This window comes from Aythya ferina (genome assembly GCF_964211825.1).
Source record: "Aythya ferina genome assembly, chromosome: 12".
Taxonomy (NCBI): Eukaryota; Metazoa; Chordata; class Aves; order Anseriformes; family Anatidae; genus Aythya; species Aythya ferina.
Genome location: NC_140308.1, coordinates 14,850,978 through 14,871,209, shown reverse-complemented (window position 1 = coordinate 14,871,209; position 20,232 = coordinate 14,850,978).

Here is a 20,232-nt window from a genome sequence, read left to right as displayed (position 1 = left end):
TCTAGCAGTGCCAACGCATGGGGAAAGCTCATCACGCTGTCAGGGAGTTCCAAAATCTCCTTGAAAGCAGATTGTGAAAGCTTCATGTTTACCACTTCTGGTGGACAGAAATGTCAGTGCATAAAAATTGTCCTGGAGTATAATAAAACTATAACAACTAGCTTTAGAAATAGGGAAAATAAAAAGAATGTTATTTGATGTCATATTACCTCAGGGTAATATGATTTTTTTTACATGCTACCATCATATTTCAGATCTTTTCTGTATGTACAGCAACTGCCGTTTGCATAGACTCACACTGCACAGTAACAGACAATAATAAAAACCAACAATTTGTAAAGCTCCCTCCCACACTTCCTTACTTTGGTGCAAAGGCAGAGATAGGAATTCAGGCCCTGGAAGTGCAAACGAGTAAAATAAGTATGAGTGAAGGCAGAATACAGTTTATTTAGTCTACAGCCCAAATAATTACTTGCACACTATGTTCTGTCGTTTTGTTTTTGTTTTTTTCTTTTTCCTTTTTGATTGGCAGATCTCATATGCATTATTTATTAAGTTGCACTAAGGTCACGTCCTTTCCTCGATGTTTTTTTTCCTCCATTTATTGTTATTTATTATTTGCACTGTAGCAGCACCAAGCAGTTCCAGCCATCGAGTGGATCCCGTTCGGTTACACACTGCAGCAGCCAGACCAAAAGGTAAGAATGCACACTCTGAGTACAAGGCAAAAATGTCTGAAGATTTCAAGCACAGGCTTGCTGAGCTTCTTGTACATTTCTGATAGATCTGTGGAAAGATGGGTGCTGGTAACAGGATCCCACTAAATCACGAGTATCAATAAATAATCAGAAAGGAACCAGCACTGGCATGCTTGCAGAATTTCTCTACCACTATTTGTAATACACCCAATGCGCAGCAGACCTTGGCATGTGAACAGGAACCCTGAAAAGATGGATCCTTTTCCACAGAATGACACATTTCATGCTCACACTTTAACAGCCATGGGCGTGGGACCTTGACTTTGAACAGAGCAGACCAATTTTCCCCAGAACTCAGCAATTTTCTGTAAAGAAATTAAAACAGACAACTAGAAATACAAAAGTGCTCTCTCTTTGGAAAGATGTTGCGTCTGAAGGAAAGCATCAACACAGTTATCGAAGTGTTTGTTACCATTTCTTGATGTCTTGAACAGCAGAATGGAGCCTGAAGCAGGAAGCGCCTGCAACTGCTTCGGGGAACTTCTGGCACCACTTGGTGACGCCCTTTCAAATTTGAGGAATGGGAAGGAATCAAAGTGATGAGATAAGGGGAAACGGCCTCAAGTTGTGCCAGAGGAGATTTAGGTTCAACATTAGGAGAATTTCTTTACTGAAAGAGTTGTGAGGCATTGGAACAGGCTGCCCAGGGAAGTGGCCGAGTCACCATCCCTGGGGGGCTTCAAAAAACGTGGAGAACTTGGTAGCACGGCTTAGTGCTGGACTCCAGTACTAGCTTAAAGGTTGGACCGTAGGATATTAGAGGGCTTTTAAAACCTGAATGATCCCATGACTCTATGAAAGCTGCTAAAAAAAGGCATGGAAAGGTTCATTAAAGGGCAAAGGCCCCATCTGCAGTAGCAGCTGTGACCATACTGTCAGGGACTGTCTGCATGGCCTCGCGCTGAGTGATGCATTCAGCCTACAAAGGCTAGTCTGGAGGCAGTAAAATGAATACAGGATTCAGAGATGTGTGCAAAAACCTTCTGGACTAGTATACATGCTTTTTTCTTTAACATACTTGAGAACATAAGTACACCTCTCCTGTAAATTTTCTTAAAATATTTTGACACACAAATTTTGGATGAAATGAATAACATCTGCAGGCCAAACTGCAAACTTCTCATGTCATGCCGAGCTCTAATCCAGGCAAAAATGAGTGTATTTCCTTCACTTTGGCAATTATGGTCACATTCTTTGCTTTCTGAAGGAATGACACGGCCTGTGCACTCTGCTTTGTTTCCTCAGCCAGCACAAGCCTTTCAGCCTCTGTTTCTTCATCTGGATTCTCTTCCCAGAGGCTCTGCAGGAGTCTCTGCAACCCAACATCAACGCGTCCCGCCCCACGCTGCACACCTGGGTCGTGTGGTTTGGAGCAGCTCCCCCCTCACACTCAGCTTTACAGCGCTGGTTCTTTGGTTTCTCTCCCTTTTGTGATCTCTTCTACTTCTGTTTAGGATCCTTCTCCAGCCTTGTGCGGTTTTTCTGGAGAACAGAATCATCTGCAAGGTGCACAATCCCTTCTAATCCCTCTCTGGCTGAGATAAGGTGAACTACAATAAATCCCAGCAAAGCTAACGCCTCTATTCACACATTTGTATCCCCATCAAATGCCACCTAATAAATTCTGCATCATGAAAAATTGAAGTTGGAAAGGGAAGAATGAGAAACTTCTGTGGCACCTCTGAAAAATCCAGCCAGTCTAGCTGAGGGGAAAGCATAGTGGAAGCCAAAGCAGGTGAAGGCACGCTGCTGCTTCCTTTAAATTTATTGGAAAAGCACCAGTTCGGTCTGCTCCAGCAGTGCTTTGAGGTCCAGGAGAGCAAGTTCAATGAGGTCGGAAAGGCACAGCTTGTAGGACTGCCAGGGAGCTGTTGTCAGGTTTACTGGGCTAAAGCAGAGAGGAAGAAATACAATACTATTGCAGAAATTAGCAGCGTAGTGTGTTTACGTATTGTATTAGCTCGTGTTGCACTTCTGGAAGAAAAGACAACAGAAACAGAACTCAAGGGAACAGAAAGAGCAACAAAAACGAGACCAGTAGAAAGCTATCAGCATGTGGAGAAGTGATTTTAAACATGAAACTGCAAATAAAGTGCTGGAGATGAACGAAAACAAGAAACTGCGCAGGAAAACCTCGCAGCACAAGAGCCAGGCAGGCCTGGAAACAGCAAACAGGCACAGAGTGGGGCTGCCCTAGGGCCTCACACCTCCAACTCCGTCCTGAGGCCATGAGATGCCTGGCTGTTCCCCAAAATACCCAGTGCCATCCCCTTCCTCGCCCAGCAGGACCGATAGCACAGCCCCATGCCCACCAAACGCCGTCCGCTCTGAACCGAGCGGTATTTCTCGATGCCTGAGGCTCACACACACCTAAAACACATTTTGGAGGCACAGCAGCTCCGAAGGAAAGCACCAGGCACCCAAGAAGGCCCTGCCACTCATCCACAAAGCAATTACAATAAAAATGACTGCGTTTAGCAGTGGCAGAAGTGCTACGAGCAAGGCGACCGCAGCAAGCAGCTCTCTTTATTCACGGCGGCCCCTCATTATGTATCACTCCGAGAAATCCTGCTGCTTTCCCTGGTTGCAAGGGAGCCTCGAGCCTTTTCTCAGCAGCTGTCACTTGGTTCACGGAAAAAAAAAAAAGGGCCTCTCAGCACCATGGCGATTAAATACCATTATAACTTTCCTCCTTCTGCATACTACAGTAGGCAATCAATATGGGCTTACATTTTATGAGACAAGGAGTTAACTTGTTCAATTACGGTGCAGACAGCTCTATTCTTTTGTAACAAGTAATCTGGGTAGGGAAATCGATACTGACAGGCCCGATGCACGCCAGCTAATTTCATATTATCCTCAGCCAATCGGGTACCTGCGAATAATAGAGTTGTTGTTCCAGTTCATTATGGGGAGGTGGGATCAATATCTGTACAATAAGAGGATTGGCAATGCATCTGCTGCAGAAGGAGCCCTGCAGGGAGAGCGGGTCCCCCCCGCGCAGCCGGCGCGCTCCCATTTACATAGAGGGGAAAGGAGGAGGGCGGCGAGGGCCCTGCTCCCTGACCCGCAATTACAGGGGGAAACACCCCGGGCTGGGAGCTGCCGTACCACTGAGAGGGGGGCAGAGGCGAGGAAAACCTTACCGGCAGATGAAGAGACCTGCATGTGCTTCGTAGCACGGGATAACGCGGGCAGGGCCAAATGAGGCAGAAACAATCTCTTATTTTTGAAGTGCTGCGTTGATACTCAGTGCGTACCTGACAGGGAAAGGGAGAAAACAGGCAGCCGTATTCCGAGGGAGGTGATAGACATTTTATACACGTGGTGTTTCACGGAGCTTGTTGTCTTTGATGATGCAAAGCCCTACCTGTGTTACCTTGCATTATGCAGGGTGAGCAAACAGGGCGTAAGAAAAATGAGATGGTCCTGTACTCACATTAAAAGAGAAAGAAATATGGTGTGCTTTTAGAAGAGCTTACGAAGTAACAATCTTACTTAGTCGGTTCAAGAAATAAAACAGAATTTAAGAAGTTTAAAATGTTTTGACAACAGGTTGGTGTGTTCCAACACCACCATCAGTTTTCACTCTTACAAGGGCACCAGAGCCGGGGATATTTGTGCACCAGGACTAGGCTGTGCTGGCACAGCTGCGCAGAGGAGCTCGACCAGCCCACGTTTGGCTCTCCGGTCATTCTCAGCAATTTCTGAACACCCAAATATCTGTCAGCTCGATCCCTTCCTGCTTCTTGTAATCCCAGAATTCTGGACGGATTGCACAAGTGCCGGTAATGCTAATGGTCCTTAAGAGAACTGTGGTTAATTCTGCACTTCCTTTTAGCACATTACAGTTTTTGGGATAGTTTAATGGCAGCCTTATTTTGCTCATTATTTATCCTGGGCATTTCTGAAGTCCAGTCATTATTTTTCACCAAAAGGCAAAACCACGCACACTTGAAGAGTTCCTACTCCTAATTCTCACCAGCAAAACTTCTGCAACAAACACAGGGCACAGGGGACAGTTTCTGTATCTGTTGCCACCATGGGGCAAAGCCACCAAAAGTGGAGTTTGGAGCAGGCTGAGTGGTAACAGAACTGACCTTGTTTGTGTCAGAGAAACCAACTGCTTTCATCTGCACCACGGGCACAAAGCAGCTGCCAAGTACCAGGGCCCACATGGGGCCTCGGACGGCGACCCCGCTTAAAGCAGAGTCCTGTCCTCGGCTGCGCAGCACCTCGATCCACCACTGACGTTGAGCGAGCCGTATTTTTCCCTCACACGTGAAAATCTTGCATGGTATGTACAAAGTAATACCCATGAAAATACACAGGAATGTGAACATTTCCAAATGACATCCCTTTAATGTGGAAGAATAGCGTAAGGGTTGCAAAAGAGCAGAGGAGTTGCATACGGCCTCACTGCCTGGCCAGCGTAAGAGTTAGGTAAGGCACACGCATAGCGGAGACCGCAGAAGATGGATCAGCAGGTTCTGATCTATCCTCGTGCACTCCAGAGTAAAAGTAAATCAATGTATATTAGCTGGGAGCTCCCGGCAGCAGCCAGACTCAGTCTCTGCAGGTGCCTGGGTAGGCGTAAGTAAGAAATATGCGCGTTTCGCAGTACGGGATAAATGGCTCTAACTTGTCCTCAGAGAGCCCTCCTATGTATCAGCGTTACTATTCTCCTGATAGATGCTCATTTCTTACAGTGGAGTGTCATAAATACGGGCTAACTTTTATATCACAGCTCCCAAGTGGCCATCATTTTAAATCCTGAATCACTGGAGCTCTTCAAAATCTAGTTAAATTAATAGAAGGGTGAAAGAAGGTTTGGTTTCAAATCCTTAAAACCTGTGGATCTGGAGCACTACAGATGTGCTCCCCCCATCCTGCAATGCTCCTTGTGGCTGTGGTGGCAAAGTGCATTTTTTTTTTTTTTTTTTTTTTGGAAAAGGGCTCAATCTGCAAATTCTCCACCAGAAACTGGGCAGCAGATGGCTAGGCCAAACCCACCTTGAGCAGGTAATTTTTCTGAGACAGCAAAACTGGGCGGTATGGGAGAACAGCGTTCCTCTCCCCTACCAAACAGGGTGGCCACCCCAAAGGCAACACCTCAGAGGAGAAAGCCAGGCTCAGCCTGGCACGCTGCCGGCTCAGGCCAGCTCATTTGTGAGCACTGTTCAGACAAGCCTTTGTGGACTCTGCTTATCCCTTGGTAAAATAAAGATAATTACCCTCCTTTCATTTGATTCTCTTAAAATTCAGCTTTACAATCCCTCCCAACACGGACACCTGCTGTGACTCTTGCAACCAAAGCAACAATTGCTGCATTTGTATAATTATGTGCCATATAAAACATCACTGTGAAGTGATAGCTTCACGCCCCGCCTATGGGTACTGTGCACAAGTATTTCTAACAGTCAGCCACGCCATTTACCAGCTACTAAATCCTTGGATATATTTATTAAAAGGCACTGAGCAATTCACATTTAATTACTTCATAAAAGAAACAGAAGGAGCGGTGGAGGAAGAGTTAAATACTGTACTAAAAGGAAGAAGCTACAACTAATCACAATTAAGAGGAAGTCCCAGGCTATTTAAATGCTACAATCCAATTATATCAGGTAAAATGAATTACTCCTTTAATGCTGACTTTATATGAAGATACCTTCTTATTGCTCTCATTAATAATCATCAGACATCATTTTAGCCCATATTGGCTGCAATAACATTTCTATTAGCATCATGGTGTAGCAGGGCTGACAATTAAAATAAAAAATAAATCAAACCCAGAACTGAATAAATGTAATTATAGTTCAGAAAAGAGCTTTTATGACTATTTGATTAGTCAACTGAACAGTACTTATCTTTTAAATCTTAAACTTCAGTTAAATGAAATTTTTTGACATTATTACTGTAGTCCCTGAAAAACTAAGACACGGGCAGCAGATGTTTTCAAGAGTTATTTAGCTGCCTCAGAACCAATACATAATACATTACTTGAGAAGCTTCAACTAAAACGGACTTAATAGGACTGCATACTACCACCAGAATATATGGAATTACAGGAGACATTAATTAAAGAAAACTGCTACTGAAGATAGAAGCAATCAGGCTCCTTGGCTGTTCTCCCCTGGACGCCAGGCACCATTTTGTGCCTGGAAATCTTACCCTGGGAAGAATCGAGTGCTAAATAATACAGCACAAGAACATGCATCCCAACCGGTGCTGGCAGTGCCCAGATAAAGAGGCCTGTCCATAAACAAGGGGAGCAGCGAACATTTTTAGCTCAGAGGACTTCCATGGGATAAATAAGGGCTATAGGACCAGCCCAGGACTCGTGGCACATGGAGACCTGCCACAGCTTCCAAGAGAAACCAGCATGTTTTATGCCAAAACCAACAGTGCTTGCAACGAGCCGGGACTGGATGTGCGAGCAAGGTGACAATTTACTTGTGGGCAAAGAGCGAGCAATTGTGGCAGCCTACCTGCACCGGTGCGTGGAGCGCTGCCAGCCCAAACCACGCTCAAATGGATGTGTGAACGTCTGGAAACTTATAAAACAAGTATTTGATCAAATATGCATCATTATCAAATTTCCTCCAGGAACAGGCAGGATTTTTACTTCCAGCCTTGAATGTTTGATGCTGAGAATTTGTGAGTAACTCATTTACACAACAAAACACGCAAAACTGTTCTTAAAAAAAAAGGGGGGGGGAACTATTTTGATAAAGAGTTCTTATGTACTCAAATTTTTCATCTTACACTGAAAACTCATATTTTAAACTCCCTCTAAACTTCAAGAGTTTTATACTTCAGCTAGAAATCTAATCCCTGTTGCTGCAGAAGACCATCACAACAATTATATTCTCATCTTGTACACCAAAACATCTTAAACCACATTTGAAAATAAAGTTCCACTTTCCCCCAGGGATAAAAATAACAATAACTCCAATTGTAGAAGCATTTCCAATTTTCTTTTCTGAAAAGTCACCAGGCAGCAAAGAATAATCCACAACCCAACTGAAAAGTTTCATGTTAACTGCATTTTCAGGGAACTGAAGTACAATTCAGTGTAAGTAGATGTTATGGCATTGTCATAAGAATTCACCATCAATAGACAGGAAGGAATGATTGTAAGAGAAATTGCTAGCAGGCTGTAAAGTCCCCCGGCTCTCACAGATCTTTCAATGGGAACTGGGTGTCCCCAGCCCAGCTATCTGCAGCTCTCACAGTCCTCCTTCCATCATGAGCTCCAGCAACAAGAGGTATTTGTCTGCCACACAAGCTGTTCATCTCCTTAAAGCTGAGCAGTTCTACAAAGAAAACTCAAGTAGAAGCATCTATGTCGCAGAAGGATGACAGGTGGAGCAAACCTGACAATTGTGGCTCCGTATCTCCAATCTCTGGATAGGAAATCTTTTACATTTAGGTGTTTTCAGATTAAAACTTCACCGAAGTCTCTTTTCTACCTTGCGTGCACAACTGTAGGTGAAGGACAGGCTGAAACACCATTACTTCGGGTGCTTGGGTGCGCGCAGGGACCCATGCACACACATCTGCGTGTCTGGGAGGAGGAACAGGCAGACAGAAGCGGTCCTCACCTCCCTTTCTCCTCTCCGGGAGAAATTCAGCACTGAATGGGGGATACTGGGAGACAATGTATGTAGAAGCTTAGATTCAAAGCATCGCTTTGAACTTGTCACTTTCTATATTGCTTTTTGAACGCAAAAGAATTTTAAAAGCAGCAAGGCAGACCCTTTTCTCCTCTTTTACTCATCATTACCCCCAGCAGGAAGGGCCCTGCTCTGAGCACAGTGACACCGCTACAATTTGGAGGCTGTGCAGGCTCCCTGAGCTCAGTTTTAACCCAGGCTTGCTGGTTCAGGCTGAGCGGACACAACTCAGGTGCCCAAGAGAGGGGGATGCACCAGGTAGAGGCAGAGTGTAGGGAGATCTGGCAGCTCTCCTTTTCCTGAGTTCAAGGCACAGCAAACAAGTTGCATCTCTTTGAAGAGCTAAACAGTTGTTCTGCACAACTCCAAGCTGCTGGCAGAATGGATCCTTTGGATTTGATCCCATTCAGACAAAGCGGGCTCCTCCTGCCTCAGCGACACCAGAAAGTGCTTACCAGCCCCAGAAGTACCAAAATGTTCCTTCAGGTGACGGGCTCCCACCAGGCGTCTCAGCTGTTGAGTAGTAAGACAAGACAGAGGAGGGCTGCAGCACTCAGGTGGCGTTTCCGTGGCTCTGTTCCACAAGCAGCTGATAATGAAAAATTGTGCTGCCGACTGGAGGGATCTTTGTATGCAGTCCAAAATGAATGTATGAGCTCGTGTCTTATTACAAGCAAAACATCCCTTCTGAAATTGCCTGTGTCTCTAGCTCTTTAGCACTGCACTTTAACTTCTACATTACAGAAAACTACACTTGATCGCACAAAAAAAAAAAAAAATTTAATTCAACAACTCAAAATCCCAGCTTGGCCACCCACCCTACTCCAGCCCCATGCCACAACTTCAAGTAACGCCATCAATAAGGATCTGGCAGGGAAAAAAAGGCAGAAGTGGGAAGAGAGATCTCTGATTGCTGTTTCACAACAGCCACATTTTCAGCACAGTTTGGGAGTTTCAGTTTACAGTAGCCCAAGGCTTGCCAAAAAACGTGGCAGTGCTGCACCAGAGCTGCTATGGAACCGCACTGCTTCCCCATCTCCTCAAGGTCCCTTTGCAAATCCCAGGCTGGATCCATTTGTTTTGGTCCATGACAGACACTTCCAGCACAGTAGTGCCTTTATTTTCGATGCCCCACTGCCTTGGTTTGCTCAGAATTTTGCATCACCATTTCTTTCAGAAACAGCCAAATTCCTAATAAAAGCCCTGAGCCCCCTGTAATACAAATATAAGTAATAAATATCCAATATGCTAATTTCTGGACTACTCATGCATTGATTTTTAACATCTCTAGACAATTTGTTTTGTGTTCTACTGTTCTTGGTGTCTTTGAGAGAAAAAAAAAAACAAAAAAAAAAACAGGCTTTAATTTCAATATAGAGAACTCCTTAAATCCTCGCAGCTTTGGCTGTTTATTATTTTATAAAGCCACAGAGAACAGTTTACGAGGAACCAAGTGGGTAATCATTATTCCCCATCAGCAATGAGCTGTGACTTGTGTAAATTGCATAATAAATTAGGTATTTTGAGATAAATGAATTTACAATAAACAATCATGGACTGAAAAGCTCTACTTCTTGTCTCCAAAGGCACAAGCTCTGGTTAAAATCAGCCACAGGTAGTTAAGTGATTATAAACTGTAAAAATAAATCAACCTGATATAATTGCTCCAAGGAAAAAATTACCAACATATTTAAAATTTCAGCAGTGCACCTTTTCCCATATCCATTTGGCATTATCTAATTACCTTCACATTTCATTTCCATCAATGATATGACCTGTATTTTCCTTTTATAACTGTCAGGGAGGGGGTGGGAGGGTGGAGTGAAGGACCACAGTGATAAATCAACCTCACCATTAGGACCGAAATGGCTCATCGCTGCAGTTCTAAATCCAGGATTTATAAAGATGTCTAGGCCATATAGCACACTTGTGGACACCATAATAAATTCATGAGCACATTGCCAAGGCAAACTACTTCATTATGTGGCAGGCTGCTAGCCATTAATCTAGCAGAGAGAGATTCCTGGGAAACTGAGACTGCTTGGAAATTTATGCAGGCCTAAAGTTACCCATTTCATTATGGATTTAATCTGCTCTTTCTGCCAGAGTGCATGAAAGGTTTTTACAGTTTAGATCAAGTGCTTGTAACTCCCTATTTTATATTATTTCTTCAACAATAATGTCCTAATTTTCTTCTCAAAAACTATTCAAACTGAATGCCTTCACGCTTGCCTTCCTCTAATATTACACTAGATAAAATATTTATACAATCAATTGACAAAGAGCAATTTTTTCCCTTAAATGTTCCATTAACATGTAAATTTTCATATGATCTTTATCTCATAGGCAAAATGTGCTTCGCAATGCCCACCTTCTTCCAGGCAGTTAACCCTTTTGTTGGCTGTAAAGAATCCAGATCAAAACAGATTCAGTGGCCTCATTTCTAAAGCTCCTAAAGAGGTCCTGTCTTTAAATTACTATTCATTGAAAGGAGATGTAGCTCCTCGAGTAATTTGCTTTCCTTTTTTTGATGGCTCATTCTATCCCTCTCATACACATGCACAAGCAAAGACAGACATATGCATTTTAAGTCCAGTTCCTATAACTAAGGTATTTCAAATCACCATTTTCAACTTCAGACTAGAGTTTAATAAAATGTCACTAATCATGTGGAATATTCCAATGCTGCTGTGATTCTGACATACAGAATTAGATTAATGAGACCAACTACGAAAATATTTTATGCTGAACTGAGTAATTGGAGATTGCCATCTTCTGTAAATAAAGATTTCTTCACATTCCAGGTAGCCCTGTTGATTTATGGCCATCTTATTTACGTTATTAAGTGAGCAACGGAGACCAAAATGTTTTCAGTGATTTGATTGCTATCATGGCACATAATGGGAAGACCAAAACTGGAATCTGGAATAATAAATGTGTGCAAAAGATTTCCTAGTATTCCATTTTCTTCTATGTTCACTATTCTTTGCTGACGTCTCTCTAGAACTCCAAGCCATGCATGTGAGAACCCATCTAAATGCCTTGGTGGAAAGGGGTCCAAGAGGTTATGCTTGCATGTTAGGGTGGTTCTCATTAAATGCCTGAAGCTATTTTTGATGGACAACTCTGTCAAGTGGATACCTTTGGAACTATGATGGCAAACACCCTCTCAGTCATTCTTCTTACTAGTCCTGGTAATGTGCAAACACACACAAGTTCTACTGGTTAATAAATCCATCACCAGCTGAGGGCCAACCTACTGCCAAGATTTTAATAATCCAATTTTATCTTCCACATCAATCTTAATATTAAAAGATTATTATGGAGCAAGAAAACACATGAAAATAAGCAATGTATGTAATGCTTTCCTTTTACTAAAACTTTTCATCATTCCCTTGTCTTGGATAAGAGAAGTGGCAGGCTGTCTTGCCCACTTCAGTAAAATAGTTTTTCTTCCCCTGTTTGAAGCATCTGGGTTATAGGACAATTGCATCCCCAATACTGAACAGGTGTATTTTGGTGATGACTAATCTCCTAGTCTTTCAGATGTGTGGAGTTCATGAATAAAATTTCCACCCACACTGAAGTATCTCTCTGATAAGATTTATCATCCTTAGGATAAAACTTACATTTGGAATAGAAAACCTGTGAGCCATCTGTTGGAAACAAACAAACAAAAAACCAACAAAGCCCGTCCTTTTCCTTAGCAGAGGAACTCAAGTCTACACTGCAGATGGAAGACCAGATCCAATTTTTATACCTAATAAAGGGAAACTACCTTTTATATAATTCATTATTCTACTACCAAAGAGAATACTGAACTCAGAAAGTGCATGATCTCCATATCACAGTGGGAGAAAGGTTCCTGTGCAAAGAGATGGAGGTTCAGATTCAATAGCTCCTTACATCTCTCTGGCTTGCAAAGACTTCACAGTCCGCCTGAGCTGGGTTCTCATGCCCATGCTAATCTGCATATTCCTTTTACCACTATTTCCCTGAAATATTAGCAACTTTACTCTAACAATGGAGGAGGCATCTTCAACACAGGGATCAACTCTATTTAACTCTGATTTGAAACTCTCATATGGAATTAAACTGACCACAAAAATATAATAAATCAGCTTTAGTTAGTCATTTAATTACTAAACTTGAAATTACATAATAGATATATACTGTAGAAGATTGATCTAAGCACAAGAAACTGAATCAGAAGCATGTAAGGGGCTAAAAAATGAATTCCAACAAGTTAGTAAAATTCCATTTTTTTTCCAGCAGAAAGGGAGACAGTATCAACCAAGAGGTTAGTCCTAACTTGTTTGTTGTTGTTGTTGTTTTTTAGTTTTATTTTAACTATTTATTAATATATTTCATTTCCTAGAAGTCAAAAAAGTAAGACATCTTTCACACAGTTACCCTCAATCTGAACCAAAAAATACTTAGAAATTGGCTGCATGGACCTTAATTGTGGTCTATTACATTCATAATCGCCAAATCATTTCATTAGTCTTTCACAGATCTTTGCAGTTCCAGTTTCAATTTGGACACTTCAGACCTCAGAGAGCAGCCAAGACCATCTCTAAATGTTACTAGAGGTACTCTTGGCACTGCTGACATGACAGCAGATATATTTTAGGAATGAACAATAATGGCATAAGAAAATTACTTTTTGCACTGCGGTCACATCTTTCTCCATCCAATCAATCTACCTCTACCTTAGGAAACAGTTCATATAAGCAACTGGGATGCATCAAACCTGAAGAAAATGACTCGTCAGAACTTCATTGCCTATGAAAACAGAGCTATGATAAGCACACACCTCGGCCACACACAGAGCTCCCACCTGCAGACAACCACTGGAAGAGAAAGTTTGAAATTAAATTTGGTGGAGCTAATGAGCTCTATATAATCGAATGAAGTAATTCTTCTCAAATAGATCCTAACATGGTAGATAAGAGATCTCAAAGTATAAGGAGGACACTTCACCTCTTTGAGAAAAAAGTTAAAAACAATTCACTTCAGCGACATTGCTTACAAGTCACTGAAGATCACCTGTGGCATGACTGATTTTCTAGGTACCTCTGTCTTTCAGCACTTCCTTAAATTTTCTTTTTTTTTTTTTTTCTTCTTTTTCAATAGGAATTTTCTAAGGTCTTATCTTTGGCGGGGAGGTTGGTTACTTTTGTTGTGTGTAGGGTTTTTTGTTTATTTGTTTGTTTTTTTAAGTACAGCTTTTACTTTATCAAGGCAGGCACTAAGGCCCAGACCCGCAAGCCTGTAGGCCTTGACCTGAGATCTGCCCCAAATTCAGGAGTCTCCCAACTAATTTCAGCAAAGTCTGAGTGTCCATCTGAAGTACATAGCGAGTACACCCACCTGAGTTCTGAAATCCGCCAGATTTCTGCAACACACCTAGGAGCTGGCAAGTCCTCACGTCTCTCCAGGCCCTCATGACCCCACAGGCTAGCTGGGCCTTGCTGCCCTGGATGCCAGAGCACACTGATGATTTTTAAAGCCCCCAACCACTGAATTCACCTTGGATGAGACTTCTCATGTAAATGGCAAGCATTTTAGAGGTTCTCACCAAGATCAAGTTGAATAGAAAGGCTTCCTCACAACACTTGTAATTCTCATCTTCAGTACTTTTATGGCTTTGGGCCTATGCTACTGCAAAGCCCTGTAACGCTGTGTTCTTTTTGGGATACTCTAAGCAAACAAGCAACCGATTCTCCACACCCTCTGTTTCTCAAGACTTTGTATGTAACTGGCTATACAATAAAAATAAATTTCTACCAGAAAGCTGAACAAAATCCAAGGTTTTAGCTAAATTCAATCCATTTAGGCCAATGCAAATACAGGAAATATAATACAGCTTAGCAGTGTAAAAGCACATAAAACCTACAAAATATTTCTGGAGGCAGTGATCCATGCCAAAACGCCAAGAATAATATGTCCAATAATACACATACCAATTTTTTATGTAGACAACGCAGCCCACAAGAGTCGCATTTGTATATCTAAATTGGTATCACCAGCACTGCCTATTCCAGAGCAAAAGGAGATTAGTTAGATGCTATGACATATGTATACATCAACAGTGAATTACGTCTGAGTAGAGTGAAGTGCTTGGCAATAAGATATGCCTGAAGACAGCCAACTCGATAAAAATCATGGGCCCAGATAGCCAAGGTCCTGACTGATTTCTTCAGTCGTGCAACTTCATGAGCATACCAGTCATAATCAGACCGCTGCCTTTGTAAGGAGACCCATTAAATTGAGGGCCAAGACCTCAAGCACTCTTTCAAACACCTAACAATCTGACAGGCTCAAGTAAATAAATGGCCAGATTTCTATTTTTATTTTTTTTTAAAAACGTTTTGGCTTCTGCCTACCTTGTCCCTTGCTTTGCTCTTGGCTGGTACCACACGCCTAGATGCAATAGGCACTAAGTGGGTGCCTATAGTTTCTTGTCCCTGTCCAGGACAAGCAGTATAACCACAGTGCTTGCCTGCAATGTGTCGAGTGTAATCCTGATTTCTGTGATGAGGGTTTAACCAAACCTCTGTGACAGACCAAGATAGACTGAAACACGAGCCCAGCAGTTCTGGGATTCGCAGGCCTTGGCTACGGCTTCCACAGAGCTGTGTGCTCAGACCCACACAGCACCAGCATGCAGGACATAAGCCTGGTTAGTGCTGACTGTTTTCTTACTTTCTTTGTTAAACACTGAATTCCACTAGAATTACAGCCAAAAATAAATAAATAAAATGCAAAAGGCATGTACTTTTGAAACAAATAAGCAAAGTCAAGTTAGTTTTCTGACAGCAACATCTTAATTGCAGTTATCCCATCCAACCTTCTCCAGACTGCCAAAAAACTGTTTACAGAGGCAGATTACACACGCAAAAAAAAAAAAAAAAAAAAAAAAAAAAAAAAAAAAAAAAAAGTGATAAAGTTTCCCTTTCTAGAAGCCCTATCATCTGGCAAGAAGCAACTCTGAGCCACTACACAGAGAAGGTACCTCAGGCATCGCTAGCCTAGCTTGTGCAAACTTCAGGGAAAAAGAAGTAGATGATCTGAGCTCCAAGGTGAAAGCTGCCAACACTTTCTTACCAGGGGGTAGAAAGCCATATGAGCTTAAATACTTCATGTTCAATGAGAGCTATGCCTTTAAACTGTTGGCACAACTGGTCCTTCAGGTTGCTGAAGTTAAACTACATTGGCATTGCCAGAAAGCAGCAGCAGCATGTGCCAAGGAGTCGTTCCCTGAGTAGGCTGATGAAATCCAGCACATGCTAGCAGCAACACCAGCAGGAGTGAGGCCACTGAATGGATGCAACGCTACAAAGATGAGTAATGAGGCTAGAAAGAATGATTTCTCCTGTAATTTCAGGTAATTCCTGGAACAGAAGAAACAACTGAGCATATGAAATAGATGTATGTAATGTGATTGAATAGCATTACTAAGCTACAAAGCTTGCATGCCGAAGGGATTTGAAATTTGCACTGGATTCTGGTGTGGTGCAAAACAGCACGATTGCACAATGGCAAATCCTCCCATGTATTTGGGCTCTTACACTTAAATCTCAGTGGTCGCTGGATAATCATCTGCCTTCTGTTGTTCATATTCATGCTAGAAAGAAATATTTTCTCCAAAATGTCTTTTAAAATGCAAAAAGAATTTCATTTAAGGGCCAGAATTTAGTCTGTAAATAAGTTCAGGCATCTCCTGTCTAAATCAATACAAGTTGAATAAGAACACATACCAAAAGGATTGTCACCTTCCTGCCTTTACAATACCAGGTCCTTTTGTTTTCGTCTATTACTTCAGTTTTTGGTAACCTGATAATCAATGGTAAACTTAAGATTAATCTTGGTGACTTTAAGATTATCCAATTTTAATCGTGCATTTGGATTTGGAGTACCATTTGGACTCCACTCTCCTAAGCCCACCCCTGAAATACTCCAGTGTTTGGCTTTTGATGCAATAGTTTCTTACAGCATAGAGATAATTTAGCAGAGGAAATAAAAGATATTAACATACTCAGTTGGAGATCTGGATGCTCAGGGCTGAGCTCCTAACAGAACTGCACCACCTGTAAATGCAATCCTGTAAGTGCATCTGCACATGTTGTAACAAGGGCAGCATCCTGGAGCAACAGGCAATGTGTTAACCCTTGAGTCCTGCTCCGCAAAATTCACAGGAGAAAGTAAGAGGAAGAAGTTAGGTTACCACGTTCATCAGCATCAAACTGTATATGGACACAGACTAAGTTCTAAAAATTGAGGAAATAAAGACTAACTGTATTTTAACATACTTACACAAGTAAATATACAAAGCATGTATCTCCTTTTTTCTTTTTCTTTTTAACTAAGATTTAAACAAATTTTCTGCCCTGCCATAGGCAAAGACTTATTTTATATTTTATCTAGGAGGCAGCAATGCTAGCATACATATTCGTGTATCTCACTGTATCGCAGAATCAGCTCATGAGGGGAATCCTTAAATGTAGTTACCAGAGCACCACTGGGAATCTTTTATTAGTTACAGTATAAAATTCTTAACTCTACTGAGATCTATCCCCATAACAGACTAGCAAATTTGTTGGGAAGAATGAAGGCCTCATCCTTCAGCAGTGGGTGTTTTTGGTGCAGAGAGCATGGTTACATTCACCCTGCTACCATGTTTTCTTTTCTATAGCACCAATGAACCTGGAAAGATCCATCCCTAAATCATATAGGGAAAACTGCCAGGAACGCACCAGCCCACAAACGTTCATTTTCCTCCATAAATAAAGTTTTCTGTGACAAACAAACCAAAGCATGATTATCAGTTAGGATCTGAGGATCTTCCTCTCCCCACCCCTGCCATCTTCCAGGTGAGGTTTCCACCCCGTGCTTGAATGCCTCGCATGGTGCCACGGCTGCGTTCCCTTTTCCAAGGCCACAGTGCCAGGAACTAACGATATGTGAAATGTTCCATCCCTGCAGGTTTTCCTGCTCAAACATCTTCTAAATAAATAAATAAAGACAGTGGCGCACGCCACATTCCAGCCCTGAATTCCCGAAGCAGCTCAGGTCCTTAAACTGAATAATTTGCCTCAGCTTGCGTATTGCAAAACCCATTCAGCAAAAGATTATGGGCCTTTAAGTGCCATCCAGGCCTGAAATATGACTCTAGGGCTTTAGGATGTCAGAATTGAGAATTGCTAGTGAATATTCTGTTCTGGCAGTACTAAAACTACTGTTATTTAGCAACACGGGAGCAGGCAAATGGGGGCAGGGGAGAGAGACGTTCTGACAGAAGGGAAGGCTATAACTTAGCAGAAACAGAGGTGCAGTTTTCATATGTGGCCACATGAATTCTTTATGGAATAAAATGCATTTGTGAATCAAAAAGCGGATGCAGATTTATATTCCCACTTAAATCTGCCAAAAGCAAGTAAATGAATACTGAGAGCTCATTTTAGTTCAGGAAACAATTTATGAGGATACATGGGTGGGTGCAGGTACTCTACATGAGCAGTCTCAAGGGGAATTAGCAGCTGCTTCTGCTCCTCATAAGGAAGAATAAATAGACTAAACTGAAAATTAGCAGCACCTCATTAAATGCAAAACCATCCATATATAAAGCAGCTAGGACTCAATCTTTAAAAAATTCAGAAGGTGCAGTGTAACATGAAAGCCAAAGGAGCTTTTGTCTTTCCATCACAAATTATTTAGGCTTAGATAGTGGAACCAAGCCAAAGCTCAGAGACCGAGCAGTTTGAGCCACTTTCCCTGGTGCAAGTTGCTTTCTGACCTGAGGTTTTTTAGCCCTCTTCAGCACTTCTTAAGCTGTCTCACACCCACAAGACCTCACCTCCCTTTGCCCTGGTGCAAGCTGCATCCCTACCAAGGAGACCTAGTCCTGCAGACTGCCTGGGTCTGGTCAGTACATAGGGACTGCTGATAACCCCAGTTATCTCCAAGAAGGTCCAGGAGCTCCCATGAAAGTTTGTGCAATGCCTTTGAGGCTCTTCCTGTAAGCACTCATCACTGGAGCTCAGCTCAGGGCCTGTAAACACATTCGAACACCCAACAGAAACCACTTTCCATGGGTGTTGGGTGTGTAAGTGGCAATTTGGTACCAAGAAGTCTGAAAGGATCTGCAGCTTCCACTCTAACTCCTGTTTTCACCCTTTTTCTCCCCTAAGAGCTACTCACAAGCTACGTGAACTCATAGGACTGTCCACTAGTGGCATGGGTGGACCAGCTTGAGGTCAGAGCCACACAGTGACAGCACCAGCATGCGTGCAGTTTTAGTATTATGGAGCCAGAACTTCTGTACAAGTTCCCTCCTGTGCCTTTTCGGATGGACGGCAGACTAGGAAAGCCAAAGCAGAGGCAAAGGGCAGCCAGCCATCCCTCATGAGTTTACAAGTGGAAATCTGTTTTAAGCACACCACACAGCTTCCTTGCTGCCTATGAACAACACTCCTTAAACTCAAGCATCAGAGATTATTGATAGGAAGTATCATGGACGCTACAACATCTTAGATATTCTGCATGCATATCCGTAATGAACAGCGAGTTTAATAGTTCTGTTGCATTACTGGGGTATTGACTATTCTGATTCTACTGACCTTTACAGGATCCCTTTGATTTCTCATTAAGTCTTAATCTTAATAAGGTTAATAAAAGGAATAACAAGTCCAAAAAAAAAAAAAAAAGTTCTATCTAAAATTACATAGAATAGTTGTCTCTCCTGCATGTAAAATGCAACATAAACGTGCTAGTTACTAAGGAATTTCCCTGTGTCCTTAGAGCTTATCTTTAAGAGGGTCTTTATCACTGACTTGCTTTTTAAGTGACTTTTCAGACCATGAAGAATCTCTATTTCCATGCTGAAATTTTCAAATTTGAGCAGTCTTTTCTATCTGAATGTAGGTGACTGGTTTCAAGTTGTTTCTTTTTCTGGAGCTTTTTTTTTTTTTAAATGAGGATACTTTCCTCATTTTATGTTTAACCTCCTTTACACGTCATAGTTTCCATAAAGGAATGGTGCAAATTTTAGTATCCCCATTTTGGAGCCTCCAGCCTAATGGCTACTCATGGGTTGGACTTCCAGTGACCTACAAACACATCCTTCTGCCATCAGGCATAGTATCAGGGATGTCTCTGCTAGGGCTATTATTTTACTGAGGTTAGGTTCAATATGCCAGTACCCCCAGGTGTTTTCTGCAGTCAGATCACAATGCTATCATCACTCAGTTAGAAATTAGAAATACTCTCCAGCATCATACAGGTTTTACACCTTTCCTAATTCCTTGCCACAGCAGAGATTGCTCCCCAGTCTAGAAGAGCTCTACCAGTAAAGCATCTAAGCACAAGTTTTTATGTATGGCAAGCACCAGAGAAAGGGCAGCACCAGAAAAGTCATCTTTGGTACTATTTACTGTTTCATTTTGGTTTTCCTTGGAGAACCAATATCCAACCACTCTGCTTAGCTTATGAGATAGGATAGGAATTACAACCCAAAGCAACTTTTGATCTACCTACAATTATTAGAGCTTTATACAGAAAAGACAGAAATACATGCAACTATCAAGAAAACCTAAGGTAGAGGATACGTTAGGGTTTACATCCAATATTAAATTAATCTTCATAAGAGAACCAGTAACTTAGTTTCATACCCTTATAAACAAGAAAGTCATTAAATCAGCTCAGTTCTGGCTGCATATTAAATTGAAACAGAGAAGATACGATCTTCTATTCAACTTTTCTCCACTGTTGTTTTGAGTTTCCTTTCAACCCCTACA